Below are 13,706 nucleotides of genomic sequence, written 5' to 3' on the forward strand. Positions count from 1 at the left end.
CATCTCCCTGCACAGTGGGGTTTTTCCATCAGCGAATCACGTGCATCGCCAGCTCAGCGTGTAGCGTCTCCTGTCAGGCCATTGGTTAAGCTCAGCTGTTGCTACAACTAAAACACTCCTCCCCCTCCCCCACCACCACATTCACTCTCCTGTCACGCCATTGGTTGAGCTAAATGCTCACTCAACAGTTGATACAGCTAAAACACTCGTCCCCCTCCCCCACCACCACATTCACTCTCCTATCACGCCATTGGCTGAGCTAAATACTCACTCAACAGTTGATACAGCTAAAACACTCATCCCCCTCACCCACCACCACATTCACTCTCCTATCACGCAATTGGTTGTATCTCATATAATCCTCTTTTTGTTGCAATGATTGGAGAAACATGCCAGTTAATTAAATCACACACACGAAACCGTCGATGCAGTTGATGGTTTGTTTGGATGTATTATGCATTTCTTTATGATAGTAAAAACTGTCTGAAACTATTTATCGGGCGTGATTATGCCGTCCAAATGTTTTTATATTTTAGACAAATGCACACAAAATATGAAGTTCTGCCGAGTACACGCATCAATGACGAAGAAAACTCACACCATAACATGTATGCCACAAAACAATGAAATATACAAACAGGTTTTTACTCCCCTAATAATTCATAATACTTCCAATCAAATAATCAACTGCATCGAAGATTTTGTGTGGGTAATTTCATGGACTGGCAAAGATGGTCACCCATCCATATTTCTCCAATTAAGCTATATTAAGGACGTGAGTGGGTGTTTTTTGTGGAAAAGATCCCCTGTAGACTTATATTTTAATGTACAAGTATGTCGTCCAAATGTGTTTACACACAATCTGCTGCCCTGCCGATTACACTCATCACCGACGAAAAAAAACCACATCATAAAATGCCCCAAACAATCAAATATACAAACAAGATTTTACTCCCCGAAACAAATGCATAATGCATCTCATCAAATCATCAACTGCATCGAAGGTTTTGTGTGGGTGATTTAACCGACTGGTAAAGATGGTCACCCATCCATGTTATTCCCGTTACGCTATATTATGGACGTGCACAATTATATCCCTTAAAAACCGCAATGGCATCAGCCACTTGGGTTCAACGTTTGATTGCAATTTTACCATCGTCATTGTTTGTTTGTTTGTTTATTTGTTGCTTAACGTCCAGCCGACTACGCAGAGCCATATCAGGACGAGGAAGGGGGGGGATGAAGGGGGCCACTTGTCAAGCGATTCCTGTTTACAAATGCACTAACCCATTACTTGTGTCCCAGCAGGCTTTAGTAAAACTAAATTAATACCTACTGGAAGATTACCAGTTTCCAGTATGTTAAAATAGGCTTAACCTATCTACTGCTGGACTTACATCAGAACACTAACAGATTAAACTATACATGAATCGCGAGACAAGCGGCAAGAGAAGAGATTTTTGGAAAAAATACAGGTGAATGAGCAAGAAGGCAGAAAAAAGAAAATAATTCATGAAGAAAAAGAGAGCATGACAGGAAAGAGGAACCAAAAATCTACCTAACAGCAAACTAGAAAGCTCCTGCGGTTCCAAAAACAGGAGAAGCTTTTAATTTCATAACCGCAGTGCCCCACTGCGGGAATCGTCATTGTTGACAGTACCAAAATCACATCTATTTTTATGTATTCTTTATCAGACTAAATCACCTGTTTTCATTGAACAATTATCTAAGACTGTTTTCATTAATTGTTTTGTTTATTTTTCATTGAGACACCCTTAAAAAAAATCCTCAGTAAAATCACATTGCATTGGACAAAAAAGTGTAGGTCCCAGGGAGATAATTTGAATTTTTCTTTAAACACTAAATTGATATCATCCAAGAATAAAGATCAAGAAAGACAACATCAAAATAGCTTGAACATTGTGGCCACCGGAGACCCGCCTTAAGTTTTATGTAAACGTTAAAATGATGTCATGCGTAGAACTGTCTGGAAACTTTGAGTAAACATGGTAATGCCTCCTCCCAAGATTGTATATATATATTTTTTTTTTAAATCTCCGTTGCATGCAGGCTGTTTCAACCCTTTCTTTTTTGCCTTTTTTTGTTTTTGTTTTTTGTTGTTGTTGGCGGGGAGCATCCTTCTTCATTGATTTTTATTTTCTTTTTTTTTTAAGTAATGTTTTTACTATAACATTAACATTACTATATCTAAATGTATTTTAAGCAACTTTTCTATATAACAATTCCCTCTCAAAAATGCATACAATATCCAGAGGGGAGCCATATCTATAAATACCAACACACATTTTGGCTATCACAATCAAATAATTCACATAACTTATTAGTGCCTTGGAACTTTGTGAATTTTCAAATACGCCCAAAAAAACTTCCTTTACGGTAATTTTAATAATCATATTATATTTACAATTCACTTTATCCTCAACGCATTTCCAAATGGACATAATTTTCGGGCAAAAGTAAAAGAAATGTTCAATATAATCAATTTCGTTCTCACAGTGAGTACAGCAATTACTCACGGAAATGCCTATTTTATACAATAAAATATTTGTGGGGTAAATATTGTGCAATATTTTCCAATGCAACATTCGCAATCTTGTTTCAGTGGTTACTTTGTTTACCATTAACCATTGCTCTTTTCCCGGCCTGAAATCAAATTTATGTTCCCAAAATTTAACTACAACCGGCTCCACATATTTTTCCTTTATAATTAATTTGCGAAATTGACAAGGCTTACTCAGGTTCTTTAAATCGTTGAATCCACATACATTTCCATTTGCAGAGCGTAGTGTTGCTGCTTTAACTGCTGTACAAATCACCCTATATTCAAAGAATCTTGTGGGCTTACATCCAACCTTCTGCTGCATAATATTAAAGGGCACAATCTCATTACCAACATATACATCCTTTACTCGACAAACGCCTGCTTTAATCCAGTCGCTAAAAAACATGGTTTGGCCGCAATAGATTATATCCTTGCTGTTCCATAAACACGTATCACTAAATAACATGTCTCCACCTACTGCTCTCTGAATCATGTCCTTATTTTTCAACCAACAAATTAAAACTTGTTTCCAAAATACATTTTTAATTAATCCCAATCCTTTAAAAATTGTTACCGTGGTGTTAGATTGGAAGCAACACAACCTTTCACCAAGCTTCGAAAACATATGTATCGGTATCTGTTTCCATCTTTCCTGCTTTTCGTTCAATAAATTTGCCGCCCAGGACAACAAACAAGAGGACTGCATATCAATGACATCAATCATTTTTAAACCCCCATCAGGAAACTCTTGACACATCACTTTTCTTTTAACTTTCTCAAATGCCTTAGTGTTTGAAAATCGTTTTTTCCAAATAAATCTGTAAAACATAGTATTTATCTCAGTCAATACCTTTTCGGGTATTACCAGTGCTTGCAACGGATAAATAATCTGCGATAACAAAAGAGATTTCACTATGCATAATTTCCCCATGATACTACAATTTCGTTTAAACCATTTTACAATGTTGCGTCGTATATTTTCAATACGGCTTGTCCAGTTTTCTTCAATCTCAGAGACCGACACTGGGCGAAAAGTCACGTTTTGGCACTATAACGTGGCATATAACATGAAACATGAAGTTAATCAACTGAATTTTGTGGCATTATACCTGTGCGATTCACATCAAGTTAGAAAAACTGCCGTAACGCAATAAAATCCCTGGGATTTTAGCGGGGTGCAAAACACGGTAAAACATCGAGTTTTGGTGTCTGCGTTTTGGACGTTTTCGCTACGTTAACGCACGGCGATTCACGTCGTGTTAAACGCGTTTCAGCAGTGCGCAAAACACCACAAAACCTATGGAGTTACGATAAGTTTTTCTGGTTTCTAAAACTTGATGTTAGAGTGTTGTTTTGATGGATTATTCTGCGTTTTAATCAGCCTGGTGCCGAACCCCGGCCGCCTCTCGGCGAGTCTGCAGAATCAGACGATTATCGGCTCCCTCTCTCTCTCTAGTTTCTCTCTCAGCACGGTCACACACACACACACACACACACACACACACACACACACACACACACACACACACACACATACACACACACACATTCACACCGTCATTGCACACGGCACACACACATGCACACACACACACACACACACACACACACACACACACTGTGACTGACACTGACTGACCGTCACACATACACACACACACACGGGCACACAGTGACACACACACACACACCCCTTGAACCGACACACACACACATACACACACACACGCACACACAACTGAACACACACAAATACACACACTGATCATCAGTTTATAAATGTTAAAAAAAATGCAGTGCATATACATTTTTGGGGGGTATCTCTTATTTTCTCTATATGAGCCTTGTCAGGTGTACACTCCTGTAGGCTATGCATTTCCCGAATGCCCGTGCGTTGAGCAGAGAAAGTAGGTCAGTTCTAAGCTCACAATTTTAGTGGAACCAGATCGTAGTTTCCTTCTGTATTGCCATGCAACACTTTTGCTTGGGGCCCTAGCCGAGTTAATCGTTTTCCCATGTGTTGCTGACCACAGATAGGCCTTTGTTCTACTTCCCCCACCCCCCCCCCTCCACCCCCCTCCCCGGAACATCCGTCCGAGATGGTGGCTACTGACTGGACTTGCAAATTTCTCAACTTGTAGTACGTACAGTACAAACTGAATTGACTCGAATTTGAGTTTTGGGATTTCTCTTGCTCTACCTTTTCTGATAATGTTTTACTCACCTCGTGTTTAGATGCAATACATAATGTCTCTTTACATTTAGTCAAGTTTTGACTAAATGTTTTAACATAGAGCCGGGGGAATCGAGACGAGTGTCGTGGTGTATGTGTGTGTGTGTATGTGTGTGTGTGTGTGTGTGTGTGTGTGTGTGCGTGTGTGTGTGTGTGTGTGTGTGTGTAGAGCGATTCAGTCAGACCAAACTACCAGACCGATCTTTATGAAATTTTACATGAGCGTTCCTGGGAATGATATCCCCGAACATTTTTTTTCTCTTCTTAAAAAAATACCTTTGATGACGTCATATCCGGCTTTTTGTAAAAGTTGAGGCGGCACTGTCACACCCTCATTTTTCAATCAAATTGATTGAAATTTTGGCCAAGCAATCTTCGACAAAGGCCGGACCTCGGTATTGCATTTCAGCTTGGTGGCTTAAAAATTAATTAATGACTTTGGTCATTAAAAATCTAAAAATTGTAGAAAAAAATGTATAAAACGATCCAAATGTACGTTCATCTTATTCTTCATCATTTTCTGATTCCAAAAACATATAAATAATTTTTTTTTTTTTATCAAAATTAAGTTGTCGAAATCAATTTAAAAACACTTTCATCTTATTCCTTGTCGGTTCCTGATTCCAAAAACATATAGATATGATATGTTTCGATTAAAAACACGCTCAGAAAGTTAAAACGAAGAGAGGTACAGAAAAGCGTGCCATTCTTCTCAGCGCAACTACTACCCCGCTCTTCTTGTCAATTCCACTGCCTTTGCCACGAGCGGTGGACTGACGATGCTACGAGTATACGGTCTTGCTGAAAAATTGCATTGCGTTCAGTTTCATTCTGTGAGTTCGACAGCTTGACTAAATGTTGTATTTTCGCCTTACGCGACTTGTTTTGTTTTAGGATCGATTTTGATAATGATTGAGAAAGGAGAATAGCCGGTGTTAGTTTTACAGTCGGTTTTATGAAGTTTGAGTAAAGAAGTGCGTGGTTTTTACCCTCTCTTTCGTTTTCCTTCCCCTTCTTTAGTTTGCTATTATTGCTGCACTCTAACTCATCTTTGATCTCCCAAAAGACTCCATGAACAAACTAGTGTATCAAGAGGCTGGCTGGCTGCCCCTCGATGAAGAAAGAAGACTAAAATCGGCCCAGTACGTATCAAGAGCAAGGACTTTTGACAATGCTGTGAACGAAGAGCTCACAGCTGAGTTTGACACAATAACCTCGGCCTCTTACCAAAACCTAACAAGTCGCGTAAGGCGAAAATACAACATTTAGTCAAGTAGCTGTCGAACTCACAGAATGAAACTGAACGCAATGCCATTTTTCAGCAAGACCGTATACTCGTAGCATCGTCAGTCCACCGCTCATGGCAAAGGCAGTGAAATTGACAAGAAGAGCGGGGTAGTAGTTGCGCTAAGAAGGATAGCACGCTTTTCTGTACCTCTCTTTGTTTTAACTTTCTGAGCGTGTTTTTAATCGAAACATATCATATCTATATGTTTTTGGAATCAGGAACCGACAAGGAATAAGATGAAAGTGTTTTTAAATTGATTTCGACAATTTAATTTTGATAATAATTTTTATATATTTAATTTTCAGAGCTTGTTTTTAATCCAAATATAACATATTTATATGTTTTTGGAATCAGAAAATTATGGAGAATAAGATGAACGTAAATTTGGATCGTTTTATGATTATTTTTTTTGGAGATTTTTCAGATTTTTAATGACCAAAGTCATTAATTAATTTTGAAGCCACCACGCTGAAATGCAATACCGAAGTCCGGGCTTCGTCAAAATTGACCAAAATGTCAACCAATTTGGTTGAAAAATGAGGGCGTGACAGTGCCGCCTCAACTTTCACGAAAAGCCGGATATGACGTCATCAAAGACATTTATCAAAAAAATGAAAAACATGTTCGGGGATTTCATACCCAGGAACTCTCATGTCAAATTTCATAAAGATCGGTCCAGTAATTTGGTCTGAATCGCTCTACACACACACACGCACAGACAGACAGACACACATACACCACGACCCTCGTTTCGATTCCCCCTCTATGTTAAAACATTGAGTCAAAACTTGACTAAATGTAAAAAGAAAAACACCCAAAATACACGAAGCAACGATCCCACTAGCAGACTATATGTTCAACCGATATTTCAAGAAAGTGGGGGTAAACCCAGGTAGGATGGCCCACATTCCCATTCACCCCTTCCCATTTTGGTTCATGGAATCCCCCATTATCATCCCTGATCATGATCTGGGTGTAACAAAAAAAGATAACCCTGTACTTGTCTCATCAATAGTAAAAGAAATAATCTCAAACAATAACAAAGATCACCTACAAATATTTACTGACGGCTCCAAAAAAATGATGACCAAGCTGACTGTGCTTTTGTCATTCCTGACCTCAAAATAAGTTAACAAAAATTAAACTCAACAAGGATGTGTCCATTTTCACTGCAGAAATGCTGGCTACGTTATCTTAAGAGCATGCCACTATATCAATGACCCCCCCTCGACCTCCAACAAGAGTCGTGATTCTCTCCGACTCAAAACCAGCATAACTGCTCTTCAAAATGGTTCCAGAAACCGGGAAGAGCTTCAGACGGAAATATTGTTCCTCTGTCACCAGATCATTGCCTCTTGAACAGAACTGACCCTTTGGCTACGTACTTCCCCTCACACACATGGATCAGAGGCAAGGATATGGCTGATCTACGACTCGTTTGAATGTAAAACAGAAATATAACACTATCTGTGACAATGACGGTTCTACGACTCGTTTGAATGACGGTATAGATCGAACCTTAACCCACAACTACGAAAATTTGTGTCAGAATTTTTTGAACAGGAAAATATGCCTCTATTCAACAGTAACCAACACATGGAAGATGTTTTTGAAACTTTACAGAAATGTAACACTTGCCTATCTGTGACAATGTTGCTTTTGAATTGAACCCACATTTGTTGAACAGGAGAGAATGTTCCTGTTCAACAGTGCCCAAAACACTGAATCTGACGCTTTTGAATCTTTTCTGTCATCTAACTGAATCTGGCGTTTTTGAATCTTTTCTGTCATCTAACCCAATTGCTCATGACTTCATCGATCTTGAACATGCCTACTTTTCAAAGAAAGACAGACAAAAGCGAAATCTGCATGTTAGCCATCTGCCTGAAATGGTCAATGCACTTTTGTAAAATTGTCACAGCTGTTATGCACTTTTGTGAAATGGTCAGTGCTGTTGTGCACTTATGCAAAACTTGGTGCTGTGCTGTTAACATTTGAACAAAATGCATTTTGTTCAAATGTTTAGTGCAACTTGCTACTATATAATCGCTGTATGCGCTTTGTGGTAATAATGCACTGTTGTGAAAAGTTTGCGCTAAATGTTGGCACTATACATCATGGTTGGAGCACCCTCCTGTAGTAGATGCACCATGCATAAAAATGTACTTATGTGAAATTATTGTCACAATAATGTTTTGTGCGCCCCCATGTATGTGTTCTGTGCTAATAATGCACGGTTGTGAAATGTCCGTACACATTTTGTGGCACTATGTAATTGTTAGTGCATCCTCCTGCGGATGCTTCGTGCTAAAATTGCACTTCCATTAAAATATTGTACGCTCATGTCAACTGGTACTATATTTTCAATTGTTTCTCTGTCAATTTCAGATGTTTGTTTCCAATTACTTCAGTATCTCCCTGTTGCAATTCCAGGTGATTCATTATGCATGTGCCAATTTGAGGTGTTTAATTCTGATTCCTGTATTTACAGTGTAAAATTAAAACTATTGTTTTCAAACATTCCTATGACACCTGGTAATGGTTCTGGTTTTTTTTTACATTTAGTCAAGTTTTGACTAAATGTTTTAACATAGAGGGGGGAATCGAGACGAGGGTCGTGGTGTATGTGTGTCTGTCTGTCTGTGTGTGTGTGTAGAGCGATTCAGACCAAACTACTGGACCAATCTTTATGAAATTTTACATGAGAGTTCCTGGGATTGATATCCCCGAACGTTTTTTTCATTTTTTTGATAAATGTCTTTGATGACGTCATATCCGGCTTTTCGTGAAAGTTGAGGCGGCACTGTCACGCCCTCATTTTTCAACCAAATTGGTTGAAATTTTGGTCAAGTAATCTTCGACGAAGCCCGGACGAAGCCCGGACTTCGGTATTGCATTTCAGCTTGGTGGCTTAAAAATTAATTAATGACTTTGGTCATTAAAAATCTGAAAATTGTAAATGAAAATAAAAATTTATAAAACGATCCAAATTTACGTTCATCTTATTCTCCATCATTTTCTGATTCCAAAAACATATAAATATGTTATATTTGGATTAAAAACAAGCTCTGAAAATTAAATATATAAAAATTATTATCAAAATTAAATTGTCGAAATCAATTTAAAAACACTTTCATCTTATTCCTTGTCGGTTCCTGATTCCAAAAACATATAGATATGATATGTTTAGATTAAAAACACGCTCAGAAAGTTAAAACAAAGAGAGGTACAGAAAAGCGTGCTATCCTTCTTAGCGCAACTACTACTCCGCTCTTCTTGTCAATTGTTCTGCCTTTGCCATGAGCGGTGGACTGACGATGCTACGAGTATACGGTCTTGCTGAAAAATGGCATTGCGTTCAGTTTCATTCTGTGAGTTCGACAGCTACTTGACTAAATGTTGTATTTTCGCCTTACGCGACTTGTTACATGTAGTCAAGTTTTGACTAAATGTTTTAACATCGAGGGGGAATCGAAACGAGGGTCGTGGTGTATGTGTGTGCGTGTGTGCGTGCGTGTGTGCGTGCGTGTAGAGCGATTCAGACCAAACTACTGGACCGATCTTTATGAAATTTGACATGAGAGTTCCTGGGTATGATATCCCCGAACGTTTTTTTCATTTTTTTGATAAATGTCTTTGATGACGTCATATCCGGCTTTTCGTGAAAGTTGAGGCGGCACTGTCACGCTCTCATTTTTCAACCAAATTGGTTGAAATTTTGATCAAGTAGTCTTCGACGAAGCCCGGACTTCGGTATTGCATTTCAGCTTGGTGGCTTAAAAATTAATTAATGACTTTGGTCATTAAAAATCTGAAAATTGTAAAAAAAATTATTTTTTTCTAAAACGATCCAAATTTACGTTTATCTTATTCTCCATCATTTGCTGATTCCAAAAACATATAAATATGTTATATTCGGATTAAAAACAAGCTCTGAAAATTAAATATATAAAATTTATTATCAAAATTAAATTTTCCAAATCAATTTCAAAACACTTTCATCTTATTCCTTGTCGGATCCTGATTCCAAAAACATATAGATATGATATGTTTCGATTAAAAACACGCTCAGAAAGTTAAAACGAAGAGAGGTACAGAAAAGCGTGCTATCCTTCCCAGCGCAACTACTACCCCGCTCTTCTTGTCAATTTCACTGCCTATGCCGTGAGCGGTGGACTACGAGTATACGGTCTTGCTGCGTTGCATTGCGTTCAGTTTCATTCTGTGAGTTCGACAGCTACTTGACTAAATGTTGTATTTTCGCCTTACGCGACTTGTTTGTAATTTGTATTTTGTTTTTCTGCAATAAATATTTGAAATGGATCTGAGACTGACTTACTACTTTTAGCACTCTTTTTCACCACATTCCCACGTACAGATATTGCAATATCAACTCTTCCTTTCTACCTGTTTCAAACAAGCTCTATTTTTTAATTAAAAAGTGTTTTTTTTCTTGTGGCTGTTTGATCAATTCATAGCAAGCATTGACTGAAATAAACAATTTATATATCCAGCACAACATGCAATTCATTAACTTTTGACCCTAACCTTTAACACGTCCCAAAATAAATCTTTGGTGGACATTGCATCGACGCTGTTCATTTTGAATGAACATTTTTCTTGTTAGATCAGTGGTCTATGCCGGCGCATAGTTGTGTATTGACTGGATCAATCGCCAACTCGCTGCGCTCGCGGTAAGTGCTGACAACCGGAAGAAAGCTGCATTCCGAAAAAAGTCACTTCCGTTTCGCCATTTTTCGATGATGCCAGAGAAGTGAACCATGATTTCAAGATGCCCGGTGCAAATTGTTGTATGCCTGGATGCAGCGTGAGCTCACTAAGATCTTCAACGCTTATAACTTTCCATGGTATACCAAACGGAAACAAGCGGATGCCGAATGGAGAGCTGCTCTTATACACAAAATCAACCGTGCTGACAAGCTTTTCAACCCGAAGAATGCGAGGATATGTTCCCGACATTTCAAAGAAACATGCTTCAAATACGGTACGTAAAAAACTAGTAATATAGCGAAAATAAGCTTTCATCTGATTGTCTGTGCTGTGTTGTTTTGCTTGTAATGTTTCAAGTGTCGAAGTTCTAGTAGTATCAATCAATCAATCAATCAGTATGAGGCTTAGTACTAGTAGTAACTAATACTTTTACAGCTCGCAGACAAAAAATAACACAATCGTATTCTGAATCATACATTGACAAAGGCGTAATTCTGAGCTATAATTATTAGGTAATGGGGAAAAAACCACTCTTTGTTCTTGTGATAATGTGTTTTTGAATATATTCTAGTAAACTTCTGGGTTAGAACTTAGATTTCTTTTGTTGTTTTACTCGGTCTACTCGGTCACTGAGTCAGTCTTGTTCATTCTTGACAGATTTGTAGAAGTGTGTTTTACTAATTCTTGTTTCTATTTCAATAGATCTAAATGTATAGGTCTGTTTAGTTAATTTAACTTATAATTTCGACTCAGCATTTTGAACATTTTCTTTGCATGTTTTTTTGCTGGGCTAGGAAGTTTGCCAACCAACCATGTGCTACAGAAGTCAGTAGAAACACCAAAGACTCCAGCCAGGAAACCCCCAGTGAGTAAAAATTGCTGTTATTTGCCCAGTATAGTATGCTATTAGTGATACTGATAGTGATAATATGCTACTTGTAACTCTTTTGTGAGTACCGGTACATGTATACTGGGTGTTTTCTCAGTTTTTGTCCGCTGTCAGATTTATATTGTGGTATAACCTGTTTTTCTAGTTTCATGGTTTAGCCATGACTCACTTTGAATGAGGGTCATCTGCCAGGCATTTAGCTGATTATCTGATTTATAAGTGATATTTTTTAATTTGCTATTTATAAATTACAGTTACAGTAAACTAACACTGTCGCACAAAGTATGTGACTTTAAAAAAAGATTTGTTTGAAATCATGTGAGCTCTGTCCACTAGATGATGGAGAAGGGAATTTTTCCAGTTGAGTCTGCAACATGGATTTTTTCTCTCTCGGATAACAAATACAGTATGGTAGGAAAAATGTAGGGTTGGTGTGGCGATAACTTCTTCTTCTGCGTTCGTGGGCTGAAACTCCCATGTACACTCGTGTTTTTACGTGTATGACCGTTTTTACCCCGCCATTTAGGCAGCCACACGCCGCTTTCGGAGGAAGCATGCTGGGTATTTTCGTGTTTCCATAACCCACCGAACTCTGACATGGATTACAGGATCTTTTCCGTGCGCACTTGGTCTTGTGGTTGCGTGTACACACGAAAGGGGATAAGTCCCTAGCAGGTCTGCACACAAGTTGACCTGGGAGATCGGAAAAATCTCCACTCTTAACCCACCAGGCGGCCGCGGCCGGGATTCGAACCCTCGACCTTCCGATTACGAGGCCGACGTCTTACCACCCCGCCACAGCGCCCGTCGTGTGGCGATAACAATAAAGATATATGTCATAGTGACTTGACTAATTGATTTGAATTCTGCTGCAGGTCAGTCGCCCCCCACCTCCTGCTCCTGACCTGGTTGCCTACTACAACTTCGAGGAAATACGACAGGACACCCTTCAGCTTGCTGCACCATGGTGTCTCTTGGAGAACAGCAAGGAACAGATACAGGTGGGAATAACCGAAGCCAGCCAAGTGAAACTGTTGTCCTCTACGTTATGATTACGTACTCCAGCAGACATCAACTTGTGGTCGACGTGCGTGGGTTTTGCTCAAAATACGTAAGTATTCGTCAGTGTTTGGCTTCTCGAATTAAGTTTCAACTTAATCTCTGTCTCGAACCACAGGCGGAAGGTATCGTTCACTGGACCACTACTTACATAGAAAGACTATACTGAACGAATCGTCGGTAAGCTTACCACACTGTCATACTGTCATACTCATAGTGATATCACTGATACATTTGTACAGGTAAACATGGCTGTTTGCTGAAAAAATCGTTGTGAAAAATTGTAATGTCTCTGAAGTTTGATTCAGTCCGTCATTCATTTTGATGGGAAGTCAACCCTTGGTGAGGCTAATACTAATATTGTTTTGATCTGTATTCTGCCAGTGCCATTGCCAACTGCCATGGTTGTTCTTGTGGAGTTCTAGAACAAGCTCTGGTTTGAATGACCAGCTAAAATTAATGCTAATAGTAAATAAGTACATTATTTTGGCATTAAATTACATATTATTACCCAACTCACATATAGCAATTAACTCTAGTTCAGTGCTGGTAACGCTGTACGCGTTCCCCTTGGTAACAAGGGAGACCACCCTAAAAAAGAGTGATCCATCCCATAATATCAGACCGATGTCCGGTCCAACATCCGTATGCGTGCGCATACGCCGCCATTTGTATCATTCTCTCTCAGCGGTTCAACTGGGAAGGACGCTCCTGATGTACGCTCCTGCTGTCTTCAGCATTTTGTCATAGTCTTTGGCTTTGGCATCTCCCCTTGGTCGTCGCCTAGCTGTTCACCTTTACCTACTTGTGTGGTGAGATCTTTCCGTTTTGTTATAACTTTAGCGACGTTTTTCGTCGCTCGTTTTGTACTTGTGAAATTTTTCTGAAATTGTTTTTCTTTGAAATTTTTCGTGAGTTCTTTCGCTATGGCGGAGGCTGCGCT

At 38.9% G+C, this 13,706-nt stretch overlaps 1 long non-coding RNA gene across 1 annotated transcript; it reads left to right on the forward strand.

The window, feature by feature from the left end:
• The first annotated feature begins 10,955 nt into the window (after positions 1 to 10,955).
• LOC138950308 (uncharacterized) lies at positions 10,956 to 13,243 on the forward strand. The gene is made up of 3 exons (XR_011450601.1): positions 10,956 to 11,089; positions 11,610 to 11,680; positions 12,580 to 13,243. It is a non-coding gene; the product is annotated as an uncharacterized lncRNA (long non-coding RNA).
• Positions 13,244 to 13,706: the final 463 nt, after the last annotated feature.

The sequence above is a fragment of the Littorina saxatilis genome, linkage group LG16, assembly GCF_037325665.1.
Source record: "Littorina saxatilis isolate snail1 linkage group LG16, US_GU_Lsax_2.0, whole genome shotgun sequence".
NCBI classification, from domain to species: Eukaryota; Metazoa; Mollusca; class Gastropoda; order Littorinimorpha; family Littorinidae; genus Littorina; species Littorina saxatilis.